Source organism: Medicago sativa, chromosome 7, assembly GCF_051527215.1.
Source record: "Medicago sativa cultivar Bolivia chromosome 7, Bolivia_mono, whole genome shotgun sequence".
NCBI lineage: Eukaryota > Viridiplantae > Streptophyta > Magnoliopsida > Fabales > Fabaceae > Medicago > Medicago sativa.
Window position 1 is genome coordinate 31,824,941 of NC_140755.1, and position 15,084 is coordinate 31,840,024.

The following is a 15,084-nucleotide window of genomic DNA, read 5'->3' on the forward strand; positions in this document are numbered from 1 at the left end:
ATAATTTAAGGAGGCTCAAATAATAACATAAATAATATGTATGTGTGTGTGTGTAATGAGAATAGTTGTTTTTCTTTTTTTTTCCAATTATACTCTATAACAAATTTTGTTATAACAAATTTTGTTATAAGAATACCATATTTTTAGTGTCAATCAAAAAGATAAGAATTTATATTATATAATATTATATTTGTTACATTGCTGGTGTCATTGAAAAAGATATGTTTAGTTTTTTTAATAAGAAAAAGATATGCATAATTTGTTACAATACAAATGTGTAAAATATATATAAGTATAATTTTTTTAGGCAGCTACACTTGTACTTTTAATTAAAATCAAAATTTTATAAAAATAATTAGACGCGTTACGCAATACTAAAAAAAGTTATATGCATTAGCGTAACAAAAAAACAGACAGACGGACATAAAGTATTACTCTAAACGCTAATGTGTGTGTGTGTGTGTGTGTATTTCCGAGGTTGAAGAAAGGGAATAAAAATATTCGGTGTCATTCAATGACAGCATGAATAAAAATATCTGCGAGGTTGTGATAATTAAAAGATATTGAAATTAATATATAAGTGATAAAAAGATAATAAAATTCCTTCAAATATAGATGATAAAATTAAATGGACCCTCCTTAAAAAAAATTAAATGGACCGGTTCAAAAAAATAAAATAAAATAAAATGGAAGAAAAAAACATATTGAAAAAAATAAACGAAAATGTTGCCAGCGTGAGTTGAAGAGAGGTGCTTGTGAAATAAATTGTCGAGAAGTAGTTAGTTTTTTTGAAGTAGCATTCAACAACTTTTGGTCAAAGCTCATTCCATTCAATTGTATGCATTTAAAAAAAGTACTTTTTTTAGAAGGTACTTTATTGATATTGTGTTTGGCCTAGCTTGTCCTTAAAAATGTAGAGAAGCTAAAAAAAAAGCCGGGCCAAACGGTACCTAAGTGTCTTTTTAGGGTGAATTTTTCGTTCCTATTTAACTGTCGTTTTGGTATTTTAAGGGTATGATTTGTCAATTATACCCTTTGTCAATTATTCTTATATATTTGAAAAACTAAAGTTTGTTTTTATAAACAAAGTTTGTTTGTTTTGTTTTAAAACAAATTTGTTTCTTGTTATCTTCAAATTTAAACAAAATTATGTTACCTATGATAATAGTTCCATGAAGAGTTAAAATTCTATACATAACATGAGTAGAACTTGCTAAAAATTTCAAGAGATATGCACAATATTTAGAAAATTGAAAATTGTTTGTTATGAGAGAAAGATAAAGCGCGCAAAAAAAATATGAATTTGTTGGAGAAAGAGAGTAGTAAGTAACAATTGTTTGTTACATATTAAATTTATTGGAAAGATAAAGTATGTGCAAAAAAATAGAAAATTATTAGTAGATTAAAACGAGGGTATAATAGGAAAAAAGTGTGCAAAAATACACTTTACTATTTCTGTGTTAAAATTCTAAAACGACACTTAAAAATGAACGGAGGGAGTACCTCTATTTTATTTATTATAGATTTCACTTTTATCTCAAATTTATCCATCGTTTTCGGTATAGATATTGTTTTTTTCTTATGTATAGATTCCCAAGTAATAATAGTCATAAGAAGATGTGTTTAATTAAAAATCCAAACAAATATTGTGAATTCGGATAAAACTCACCTAGTGCTTTATGTATGAAGCAAAATTAGCAGTAATCAAAGCAAAGTGATCAAACAAGTACGAACAATAAAACAAGATAAAGGAGAAGAAGAAAACACAGCTATATTTATTCAATTAGTTCGGTCCAAATTTGGACTACGTCTGGAAAAGAAATGAGTTATTTACAAAAGAGAATTTATAAGGTTATAAGAAATTAGTTTTCAACCGTAACTCCTAATTTCTACTTTTTTTCTTGAATCTCTTTCGGTGGTCAAGAAACTCAATGATTTTATAACCAATGTGTTTAAATAGTGTTTCCAAACCCTAGATTCTACCCCAAAAGCGTATAATCTTTAGCTTATTGATTCCCTAATAGTTATCTCTTTTAGTCTCTCTAGGTTTCCCTTTTTTCACATTCAAAACTGTGTTGAAATTGCTTTTTTATAGACTTGGCCACGTATTTGTGGTTGGGTGCAAAACAACAGCCCTAAAACATGCCTCCAACTAGTGTCAAGTGCAAAGACTATTGTACTTGGAATAAAAGTGATTGATATAATGGTCTATATTTGTACGCGAAAAAAAAAAATTGCAAAGTGATTAATAGATGTTAAAAACAATCAGTACCTCGAACTCCCTCATCTTTGCTCTATTAAGTTCATTAATTCTCCATTTGTATCAATTGAGTTTTACATAAATAAGTCAAATTGCCAATAAAGATTAAAACAATTTCATTGGCTCAAAATCCCTTTTTTTAGCGTTGATCCCTATTAACAGTGGCGTATCCAGGACCCTGGGTCAGGGGGTGCGAACAATTTAACTTCACTTAATATTTATTTTATATATTTAACTATCATAAGTAATAAAATCATAAATTTTAATAAATATAATCAAATTTATTACATACATATTGATCGTACCTGATCAGAAGGTGACTGCCGGTGCTTTGAATGCGATTGTTGTGACGGTGGTGGAATACGTCAGAATGCTTCTTGGAGCGGATGGGGGGTGTGTACCTACAGGCACTCCAACGCTCAATCAGTAGAGATCAGAGAGTGAGGGTTTAGAGGAAGAAAGAGTTCTACCCTGGGGACTGCATTGAGTCCCCTATTTATAGAGGTGGAGAGCTGCAGAGCCGTTGAGGAGGCACACCTGGCTCTGGCGGTTACGAAATCGTGGTAAGTGTAACCGCCAGAGAGTTTATTGCGGGAACGTGCAGAATGTGCAAAGAGACATTGGGGTTCGTTTGAACCGGTCTCGTTTGCTTCGTGCACCCCCTCGCGGAGAGAGGGTATGTTGCGAGCAATAATACCAAACGTGGAGTTTGGGCTTTGAAAGATATTGGGTCTATATTAATGGGCCAAGAGTCCTTTTGGCCGGTCCAGAAGAGTAGCCCCCCAAGTCGTTGCTCTTAATGAAGAGTGATGACTTAAGTGTAGGCGTTCTGCTCGTTCGAAGCCAACCTCAAGGGAAAGTTTGTTGATATGTGTCCCCATGTTCGAGGATGAAAAGGACCTTATTTTGCCGGGCTTTTAAGCATACCCCTGGTTCGGGATGTCGTTTGCGAGGTTGGTTGAGAGTGCTGGAAGAATAGGTCGAATGGGTTCGCCTACCTCAAAGCACTGTTCTCCCCCTAACGAGGTGAGTTCGCTTGTATGTGGAGTTGAATCCGGCATTTGCGTGCCCGGCTGTACAAGGTCAGGTAGGAAGATTCCCTCGCCAGGAAGTTTGGTCGGATGTCATTCCGTAATTAATGCCAATGTCTCGAGGGAGAAGTTGAGAAGACATGACCTTTGGTTTCTGAGTGACACGTGTGGAAGCTATTAGTAACACTTGAGTACCTATAAGTTCCAGCGTGTTCTCGGTTTGAACTCCCGAGGTGTCATCATCACCGTTGATTGAATCCTGAAGTTTGGAGAACCATAGTGAAGGATCAGAACCATCGGATGGATTGGTTTGATAGAATCTGGACCGCAGAAGCGGCATTCTACGGAAGAGTCGCAAGTGAAGGGCTACACCGGATGGACTTTGTGACTTTTGGGTGGTTTGCGAAATGAGTATAAATAGCCCAAATGCTGTTTAGAACGTCACTGCGTTTTGACTTCTCAGAGACTTAGAGATTTTTACCCACCGTTTTCAAAAGCGAAGTTCTTCCAAGTTTTTGCTTTCTACCTGCAACTTCAACCTCTTCCTTTTCACAGGTAATGTTCTGATGACTTATCTCTTTGTTTTTGCCTTCTTAGTTTCGGTGGTTTCCGCCGTTGGTTTAGGCGGTTTCCACCGTGCGTCAAGGATATGCTGTCTGTTTTCTATTAGTGTTTAGAAAGGCATTGGCGACATGCTTAGGTTCTAGGGTTAGGGTTAGCCGTAACGTAGACTTTCTCATTACTTAGAGTATTCCCAGACTTTCTAGAATTTTTCTTCGTGATTGAAACTCTTAGTTTTGGAGGAGACAGTAGTGACTTTCTCCATGTTTTCCTCCTTCCAGGTTTGACCGTGGTGAGACACTTAGGAGGAAATAAAAGAGCAATGTCCACTGATTCTTGGATAGGCGAGGAAACCTTAGGAACGGCGTCCCAATTTGCCGTAGATGGTGCTGGCGTGGTTCCGCGCTTGCCGATAGGGAGGAGGAAGGATTGGGAGTTCCTTCTCCCTAAAGTGGCGGACCGAGTATGCTCGCGTTTCCCGAGGGACCGTTTTCCAATGTATGAAGCAACCTTTAAAGAAGTGGGCTTCAGGCTTCCTTTTTCCTCTTTTCAGATTAGCGTTTTAGAGTGGTTGGAAGTGTGTCCTTCCCAGTTGAGGCCTGATTGCTTTGCCTACATGATGGCCTTTGAGTCGGTGTGTCGTTTCCTCCGACTTCTTGTTTCCAAAGATCTTTTCTTCGCTGTCTTCACTGTCCGGCGAAACCTGGGTAAAGATGGCGGCTTTAACTGGGTGTCATTCCACCAGCGTATAGCCCTCTTTGAGGCTTTCGGTAGTGGTGTCGCCAAGTTTCATGAGAGGTTCTTTTTGATAAGACCCAAAACAGAGGCGGCGATCAGCAACGTTCTGAAAGTGGTCGAACGTTCTAGCGAGGGGATTGGTGTTGGGCCGACACGAGTCCCGCGTTTCCCTTTCTGCTGGAGTCGTGACCTTCTTAGGCATGAGCCCGCTATGTACCGGCGTGATTATGATAGGTTAATTGATCGAGACCAGATGAGTCTTGCAAGGATCATTGAGTTTGTGAGGTCCTTTTCTCGGTCGGAGGTGGTCGCCGAGGACGTTAGCCCTGTGTTGGACTCGCGGGGGAATCCGGTTACCAAAACTCATTTGATCGACACCCAATCCTTGGTGTCTTCTAGGGATCCTTTAGCTCTTCTAGGTATGTTAGTGTTGTTACGTCTTTCTTTATCCTTCTGTTTGCTTGAATTTTCTGATCAATGATTCACCTTTGTTTTTCACGTGCAGGAAAGATGTCTCATATCCGTTCCCTAGTGAATAAGGCTAACCAGAAAGTGGCTGGACAAGGTAGTGGCAATAGGAGAAGAGACGAGCAGCAAGAGAGGCCTGCGGGTGCGTTGCTCCCCGTTCGTGTGATTGATGATCAGGTGGAGGAAGAAGAGGCTCCTTTGAAGAGGAAAAGGGTCACTGCTTTGGATAAAGGCAAGAAATTCCAAATCCAGGCGGTAGCCCCTCCCCGAGGCGTCCCCTCCACTGATGAGGGCTTGTTTCGGCTTCCGAAGGTATGGTCTCAGTCGGATCGCTTTGGGCCCCAGGCTTTGTTGTATCTTGGTGATTCCGAGTTGAAAGCCATTCGTGATTTGGGGACTGCTGGTCGAGCTCGAGCTATAACCGAGGGTGTTGTGAGCGCAATGAGGGCATTGGAGGTCGTCGTCTTTCTCAACAACTCGTCCAAGGAGGAGGCCGTGCGAGCTGATGCCATTGCTCGTGAATGGGAGGCAACGAACAAGAGGATTGCCGAACTCGAGGCGGAGGTGACCGCCGTGAAAGCGAGCGCTTCTGAGAAGGATAAGCTAATTGCTTTCTTGGAAGAGAAAGTTGAGATGGGGTCTCGCTGTCGTCGTGAGCTGACCGAGGTTCGCGCCAAGTTCGCTGCAGAGAAAAGAGCTTTGGAAGATGCCCTTCGTGATTCAACCCAGCCTGGCGAAGACGAGACCGAGGATACAGCGGTCTTGGCCCGTCCTGCTCTGGTGTACAGGCTCGAAGAACTGGAGAGAAACCTGGTAGGTGCTGCTCGTCATGGCTTTGACAATGCTATTGAGCAACTCAAGGTAGTGAACCCTGGCGTGCAATTCTGTGTGGACGGGCTGGATTTCCTGAAGTATGTAAGGAATGGAGAAATTGTTGACCAAGAAGATGATGGGCATGTCTGAAAAGCCCGGGCTTTGTATTGCCCTGTAATCTACTTTTTTGGTTTTGCTTGTCCGACCTTTGTGCCTCTGACATTATAAGGCCCTTGGTGGCTCGTACGTTTCTTGCTTTTTTAAACATTTGCTTCTGAAATGCATGATTTACCCGGCATAATGTTTTGATTTCGAATGCTCGCTGTGTGAGACTTTTTGATACTGTGAGAAGTATTTGTTGAGAGCGAATTATCTATCTTGCGTGTATGACAGACTGCAATAATTCATATGCTCTTAATTGTTCAACTTGTAAACATGTCCGCTTTTGAATTGTGAAGCTCTTAAGTCCAATGTGGCGGGATGGACTACCCCCCGCAGTTATTATTTCGACGAAGTGATTTAATGACTGGAGAGTTTAGCATGCCCGCATAGTATTTTTTCTATTTTGACTTGATGAAATCAAAGTTTTGCCTTTTGCCTCCTAGGTAGTAAGTTTACTTTGCTTGGAAAGTTCTACCTTTGCGTAGTTTTGCAAGGAAGGGCTTAGGCAGAAGTTTTCTAACTGTTTACGCGGAGTATTAGTCAAAAGTATTGCACATCCAAGAGATTGTTTATCTGAATGTGTGTCCAAAGCTATGGACTTGTACAATGGATGAACGAGAGAACTGTGCTAAGTTCACCGCACTGAGGCGTGAAACACCCATCGCGAGCTGGGGTTCTACCTAACATACTGAGCAATGATGTCGCAGCGGTAAGCGTACATACTGAGGAGTAAGAGAGTTTGTTGTGTAAATCCCTCTCATCCTTTTTCTTTTTGGATTCGGAGTGGCACGACTTTCCTCTTCCGTTTATTTGCTCGACGGGGAGCGATGAGTTCATTGTGTAGAACTAAGTACGTACACTAGAGCAAGTTGGCGTTGGCTGCCATCTAAGTGTAGGACTTTTTGAGTTTTTCTGCATTCCAAGTTCTTGGAATTGCGTTTTGATGGAGGTCTTCGAGACTGTAAGCTCCTGTCCCGGTCTTCATCCGGATCTTGAAGGGGCCATACCAGTTGGCGGCGAGTTTCCCTTCTTCGGAATCCTTCTGGTTTCACCGGAGGACGAGATCGCCCACTTCGAATTCCCTTCTTTTGACCTTTTTGCTTTGACAAGCGGCTATTTTTTGTTTTAGCGCTGCTTCTCGCAAGGCCGCCCCAATCCTGACTTCGTCGACGAATTCGAGCTCTTCACGTAGATTTGCCGTGTTGGCTGGGAAGTTAGTGCTGGCGTCAGTACGCCATGTGAGTTCAGTTAGCTCAATGGGTAAGACTGCCTCTGTCCCATATGTGAGTCGAAAAGGTGACTCGCCAGTTGTGGAATGAGGGGTAGTTCTGTAGGCCCAGAGGACTACGTGTAACTCTTCAGCCCATTAAGTTTTGGCCGTGTCTAGCCTTCTTCGTATTCCTCGCAGAATGACCCTGTTCGCGGCCTCGGCGAGACAGTTGGCCTGAGGGTGTTCGACGGAGGTGAAACTTTGTTTGATGCCGAAATTCCTTAGGTAGTCCTGGAACCTTTGGTCCGTGAACTGTGTATCATTGTCGGATATCACTAATGCTGGTACTCCAAATCTTGCTAAGATATTTCTTTTGAAGAAGCGGAATATGTTTTTAGCTGTGATCTTGGCCAATGGTTCGGCTTCGATCCATTTGGTTGAGTAGTCAATTGCGACTACCAGATATCTGAGCTGCCCTGTGGCTTTGGGGAATAGTCCCAAAAGGTCGATGCCCCACCATGCAAAAGGCCAAGGGGAAACCAAGGACGTTAGCTCAGCGGGGGGTGCTAAGTGCATGTCCCCGTGTCGCTGGCACTTATCGCAGAGGTTCACGTAATCTTGGGCGTCTTTCAACATAGTAGGCCAATAGTAACCTGCCCGCAGGATCTTCTTTGCGAGAGGTTTTGCACCAAGGTGTTGTCCGCAAATGCCATCGTGGATGTCGGCGAGGACTTCTTGGGTCTCATTAGGTCCTAGGCATTTGATTAGCGGAGTGATGAAGCCTCTTTTGTACAAGGTTCCTTTCACCAAAGTGAATGAGCAGGCCCTTCGTTTCAGCCTTGTTTTTTCTTGTGGGTTGGCTGGGAGTTCGCCATTCTCTATGTATCGAGATATGGGTCCCCTCCAATCTTCCATTTCGATGATCGCATTGATCTCCAAAGGGAGAGTTCCTCTATCCTGGATGCCTGGCTCGCTGAGAACCTCTTGTATGACTGTTTTGCTTCCGTTCGCAGTTTGTGTACTTGCGAGTTTTGAAAGAATGTCCGCCCGAGTATTTTGTTCGCGGGGAACATGGATTACTTCGATGTTTTCGAATTCTTTCATCTTCTCTAGTACTAACTGGACGTACTTTTGGAGGTGGTCCTCTTTTACCTGGAACTCTCCCGTGACTTGAGAAGCCACGAGTTGTGAGTCGGTAGAGATTTTCACCTTTCGATCTCCCATGTCATTGGCAGTTCGCAAGCCAGCTAAAAAGGCCTCATATTCTGCAGTGTTATTGGTAACGGGAAAAGTAAAAGCGAGGGAAATTTCGACAACGATACCTTTGTTGTCTTCGATGATTGTTCCGGCTCCACTTCCCTTGGAGTTGGATGACCCATCTACGAAGACGGTTCATTCCTCAGGGCTTTCCTCAGCTGGAAAAGTCATCTCGGCGAGAAAGTCGGCGAACACTTGTGCCTTCAGTGCCTTTCTGGATTCGTAATGAATGTCGAACTCGGATAGTTCGAGTGACCATTTCATCATCCGACCGGCTACGTCTGGGCGACCCAGGATTTGTCTGATGGGTTGGTCCGTCCGGATTATCACCGTATGTGCTAGGAAGTACTGCCTCAACCTTCTGGCTGCGGTACCTTGTGCGAGAGCTACCTTTTCAATCCTCTGGTACCTTGTTTCAAGTCCCAACAATGCTTTGCTGGTGAAATATACCAGTTTTTGTCCCCCAGCCGTTTCTCTGATGGGGACGGCGCTTAACGCCTCAGAGGAAACGGAGAGGTATAGGTATAGTATTTCACCTTGATCTGGTCGCGATAGCACTGGTGGCGCAGAGAGCATTTCTTTGAGGTGCTTCAAAGCGGTCTTGCACTCGTCCGTCCATTCGAACTTCGTTTCTTTCCTCAAGAGCTTGAAGAAAGGAAGTGCGTGTTGAGCGGATTTAGCCACGAACCTTGAGAGGGCGGTCAGCATTCCGTTGAGCGTTTGGATGCATTTCTTGGAATGGGGTGTTGGAAGCTCAGTAAATGCGCAACATTTATCTGGATTCGCTTCAATTCCTCTTTCTGTCAGATAGAAACCGAGGAACCTACCCGCTTGGACTCCAAAGGTGCATTTTTCTGGGTTGAGTCGCATGTTGTACTTCCGAGTTTGTTCGAACACTCTTCTGAGGTGGGCGGCATGATCCACCTCTTCTTCGATCATGTCGTCCATGTAGACCTCGAGAATGTTGCCAAGAAGTGTCTTGTCATAGACTTTGTTCATCATACGCTGATAAGTGGCCCCCGCATTTCGTAGACCGAAGGGCATTACGTTGTAGTAATAGTTCCCTGATTCGGTCATGAAGGCTGTTTTAGTTTTATCTTCTTCAGCCATGGGTATCTGATTGTACCTAGAATAGGCTTCCATGAAGGATAAAAGTTTATAGCCAGAGGAATTATCAACGAGTTTATCGATGGTAGGAAGAGGATATGCGTCTTTAGGGCAGGCCCTATTAAGATCGGTATAGTCAACACACATACGCCATTTTCCATTAGATTTTTTGACAAGTACAACATTGGAAAGCCAGGTAGTGTATTTGGCCTCAGAAATAAAATTTTCCTCTAGGAGGTCTTTTACAGCTTTTTCCGCAGCCTCCGACTTTTCAGGAGACTGCTTTCTTCGCCGCTGGGCAACATCGCTAACTCCGGGATCAACTGTCAGCTGGTGACAAGCGGCGCTAGGGTCGATTCCGGGCATGTCGGTCGCACTCCATGCGAACAGGTCAGCGTTCTCTCTGAGGCAGGCGATCACCTGGCTCTTGACAAGTTCGGGGAGATCCTTGCCGATCTTAAAGTTTTTCGAGGGGTCGCTTCCGAAAGGGACCAGCTCGAACTCACCGTCAAGAATAGGTCTAAGAAGTTTCGTGTTGAGCGGATCCTTCTTTTCCCGTTTCTGTTCCTTTAGGTCTTCCTTGGTGAACCTGGGGTCAAGTTCGACCAAGTTGGCATCCAGAATGCTCGCAGCAGTTTTCCCTTTGTCCTCTGCAGGCTTGCTGGATTGGGAAACCGAGTTCTGGGTTTTGTTGGCTTGGACGAAGCATCTTCTCACAGCTTCGATGTCTCCACTGAGAGAGGCGATGATGCCATCCTTTGCATGGTATTTCAACTTCAGATGAGCGGTTGAACATGCGGCCCCTAGCTGGGCGAGTCCAGTTCTCCTTATAATGCAATTATAGAGAGAGGGACAGTCGATCACCAAGAATGGGACCTTTATTGTTTTCTTGGCCTCCTTTTCGCCGAAAGAGACCAGTAGCTCCACGTACCCGCATGGTTGAGTAGATGAGCCGTTGAAGCCGTAGAGTTCATCCCCAACGTAGGGAGAAGGTTTTTCTCCGTTAGTTGGAGAGTTTTGAACAGGCTGATGTACATGATGTCACATGAAGCCCCTATGTCTATCAGGACCCGGACATCTGTGTTGGCCATCGATGCTTGCACGAGCAAAGGAATGGCGGAATTTGAAGCCCCACCAGGTAGTTCAGAGTCGTAGAACGCCAAAGGTGGTCTTCCTTCACGAAGGGAGGGGGCTATCGCATTGACGCTCATGAGCTCCTCGAATTTCCTCTTCATGCAGCCCATGGAGATGTTCAGCGTTCCTCCTGTGATGATGTTGGCAGTAGGGAACTGCTCCCAGGTGCATGAGTAGGGGGTGATTTCCATGTTGTCAGGGAACTTGCCGAGGTGCTCCACGAACATGGCAATGGTCCGTCCGGGCTCAGAACCGTCGCCAACAAGTTCGACTACTTTCCTTTCTGCTTCAGGAATTTTCACGTACTGTTTGAGCCACCCCCTCTGTATGAGGAGTTCAATGGCGTCCTTCAGATGGATGCAGTCGTCGGTGGTATGTCTGTGGCATTTTTGGAACTAACAATATTTTGTTTTGTCGATCCCCTTCCTCTCCAGAGATGGAGCCTTTGGTGGCTTGATGCCAACTTCTGCTAGATCGGCTACAGCGATCTCAGCGAGGATCTTCTCCCTTGACATGGCCAATGGAGTGTACTCGACGAAGTGGCCACTGGGCCTCTTGCTCTCCCAAGCAACTTTGCCTTCCTTCTTTTTCTCATGGAAGGGCTTTTTGGAGGATTCAGCAGCAGGCTCCTCCTTCCTGACCTTGTTGAGGCTGTCTGCATACAAAGCCTCTTCATAGGCAATGTAGATTTTCACAATCGCTAGGAACTCGTTGAGAGTCCTTGGGCGATCCAAAAGGACAGCTTTCTTCACGCCCGTCTCTTCGCGCAGGCCTTTGGCAATGAGGTATAGCTTCATTGTCTCATTTGCGCCTCGGACCTGTGTTTCATCTTGGTTTTTCAGGTGTCAAACATTGATTAAGTTTGAACCTTTTTAACCTTTGATATCTCATTTTTTCTTGGGAAGGGAAAAAATAAGCAAAACCCTTGAGAATCAAGGTCCGGGAGTTGTTTTCGCTACGGGAAGGTGTTAGGCACCCATAACGACTATAGTATCCTATAGGAACCGTCTTTACTTTCTACGCGCGCGCCTGATTTTTAAATGCTATTTGAAGAATGATATTTACACCTAAGAGTTTACTAAGTCAAGAATTGGAGGGGAGAGAAGATGTATGAATTTTGTTTTATTTGAATTGAAGGAATATTGGTTCCTTGCCTACGTACCCTTTTAAGGGATCAAATCCACCGTAGTTCTCTTCCAAAAAAATGTTTTTGTTTTTGTTGATTGATTTTAAGTTTGAAAATGGAATTTTGAAGAATAAGAGAGAGAGGCCTCAAGGGCATAAGGTTTGGAAAAATGTGAGGTGAAATTAGTTATTTTGCAAAGAAAAAGTCAAAGTATGATTAAAATTCATTAAGATTTTTGTTTAAGAAAATAAAGGGAAAATCAATGGGATTTTGATCCCAAAGTTTATTTAAAAAATTATTTGAGTGAAGTTATTCATATTTTTGGGAAAAGAGAATTTTTCTAAGTATCGCGATTCCTAAGCATACATCTAAGGCATACATTCCCTAAACATTCACCTAAAGTAACCATGTGATGTGTGTGCATGTGTCGGTGCTTGTGTCGGTGTACATCATTAGAGTCCATTGTCCTTTACATATGCCCTAGTTTACATGCTATGGTCTGGCAAGAAATTAAAAATATAAAGAAAATTACAAAATTCCTAGGTCTTTACATCCTAATTCTTTGCAAGAAATGCAAATTGCTAGAAAATTAGATCTAGAGGGATGGGATGAGAATGCTATGAATGAACTATGGAAGAGAGGGTTAGTAACATAATATGGCATAATAGAATAGAAATTTTAAACAAAGTAGCAAAAACTTAACACAAGAGGTGACAAAACTCTTAGCAAAATATTCCTAAGATTTATCATAATATCAAGACAAGTATATGACCTATAGTTCCCGTATCATGACAATTTTCAAAGGTTTCATCACAATCAATGATATGGGAATTATAAGAACACATTCAAGTCAAGAATCATGATATATTTTAGGCATACCTTACATTTATTTCTCACAAAAAACAAATATTAACATGTCTTATAAAACAAGCAACTTATAATAACACATTCACCAGTAGTAAAAAAATACATCACCACAGAGATAAATCCATATATCACAAGCCACAAACACATATCAAGAATTGGAATTAAAATGATGCACATTTTTCACACACTTTTTAACAAAAAAGAATTAAAGCAAGAAAAATGTATCAACATTTTTATAAAGCTTTTCAGTGCAAAACCAACACAAGAACATCACAAAATATCAAGAAGTCCCTATAAATTTTTTAGAGAATTTTCAAAAACATTTTGGGCATGACAGGGGTGTCGAAAGCAAGTAACATGGTGCAACTAGCAAGAAAATAAAGGAAAAATAAAATCCAGTAAAAAGAAACCCAGGCCCAAGGTCTTTGATAGATCTGGACTATCCAAACGCATCAGGAGCGTTGGATTGATCCAGCTCCATCAAACCCTAAATCTAACGGTGAGGATGCATACTTGAGGCTTATATAAGCCTCCTTCTCACGTGCTCTTCATTTTCCCCTTTCCTTTCTCTCTCTAACTCTCGTTCTAGTGAGAGAAGCTCTCACTTCTCTCTTCACCGGTGTTCATCTCTCCACCGCCGGTTTCTGGAATAAAACGGCTGGAGACGATGAAGATTCATCGGAATCTTCATTGTCACCGCCGTGAATTCCAGATTCCGGCAACACCTCAAACATCTTTGATCCTCATGGATCCAAACCCTAATTTGTTCTATTCTTCATGCTGATTAGTTTTTCGAAACGAGGCTTAGATATGAGCAGATCTACACTTGAATCCTATGGTTTCTGTGTTTTCGAATCTTTTCGAAACCTCTTGAAATGAAACCCTAATCTGAACTATTTTCTCCACTGATTATGAATATGAGCTTGGATTTACAAAATAAACGGTGAATCTTCGTAGATTTATGTTTTAGGGTTTCGGTTTCAAGCTTTTCGAATCTTTTTCAAACGAACAAGTCTCAGGACTTATTAATCTATTTTGATTCACCGTTTATTTACGTTTGTGGACCTTCGTTGAGCTTTTGCGATGAAAAACGAAGAAGTTTCTTGTGTTTACCTGAATTTGATTTTGAGGTTCGAACGAAAGGATCCGTGAAAGCTTCTGGTAAGTTGAACCGAAAATAAATCGGTGTTCTTCTCTCTTTCCTCTTCACTGGTTTAGAACTTGCTTCGATTCTCTCTTCTTCTCACTTCTCTCACTCTGATCGTACGGACTCTTTGAATTCGTGCTTGAATTGCAGTTTCTAAAGTTCGATGATGATGATTCAGTGGTGAATCTCTGAGAACTGCGAGGAAATTGCTTCAATTTAGCTTGATTTTTGGTTCTGGAAAATTAGGGTTTCGTTGAATTCTTCATTGTTCTTGATGAACCTGAAAACGGTTATGATTTTGATCTTTGATGAGATGAGAGAGGATCAATTTGGTGTTTGTGATGATTCGGCACTTGATGATTGGAATTGTTGACACTGTGTCGTATTTATAGCTGACAAGTGTGATGCCTTAACCAGTGTGCTTGTGACACCTGTCCCTGGACTTTGAGTAATTCGCCCTTGCTGAATTTTTAGGCTTGAGGGCCTTTGTGCAATTCCTGAGACTTTGGGACCAATCTGCAATTCAAAAAAGGACTAGACTGCAATTTTTTTTAAAGACTAAAGGACTAAAATTTAAATTAAAAAAAGGTTTTATGGACTGAAATGAAAGAAAAGAAAAAGGACTAAAAATGCAAACTTTAAAGGACTGAAATGAAAAAAGGACTAAAGTGCAAATTGTAAAGACTTTAAGGACTAAAATGCAATTAAAAATAAAATTGGGTAAAAAATGTAATTCGAAAACAACGTAAAGTGGAACCAATAAAAAACACCAAAAGGACTAAAATGAACCAACTACATAAATGAGGCACTTCAAAGTAACCTCTCTCTGTCAAAATTTCATGTGAAATGACCAAAATGCCCCTAGGGACTAAAATGACTCAAAATGACTCAAATGTAATTTTTTAAAAGGGATTTTGACATGAATTAAATCAAGGACTTATACAAACAACTTGAAATGACTCAAAGACAATTTTCAGGGATTAAAATGAAGTTGGACACATGAAATGACTAAAATACCCCTTTGTTATGAATTTTGCAAATAATATTGAAATAAAGTGCAGAGAAACATGCAATTGATCAGAGACAACTTCAAAATGACTTGATATGCAAGAAAAACATTTGGATGGTTTTAAATGCAAGAAAACATAGACAAATACACAGTTGAAAAGATTTTTAAAGTTAAATTGGGAGATAAAGCAGGGT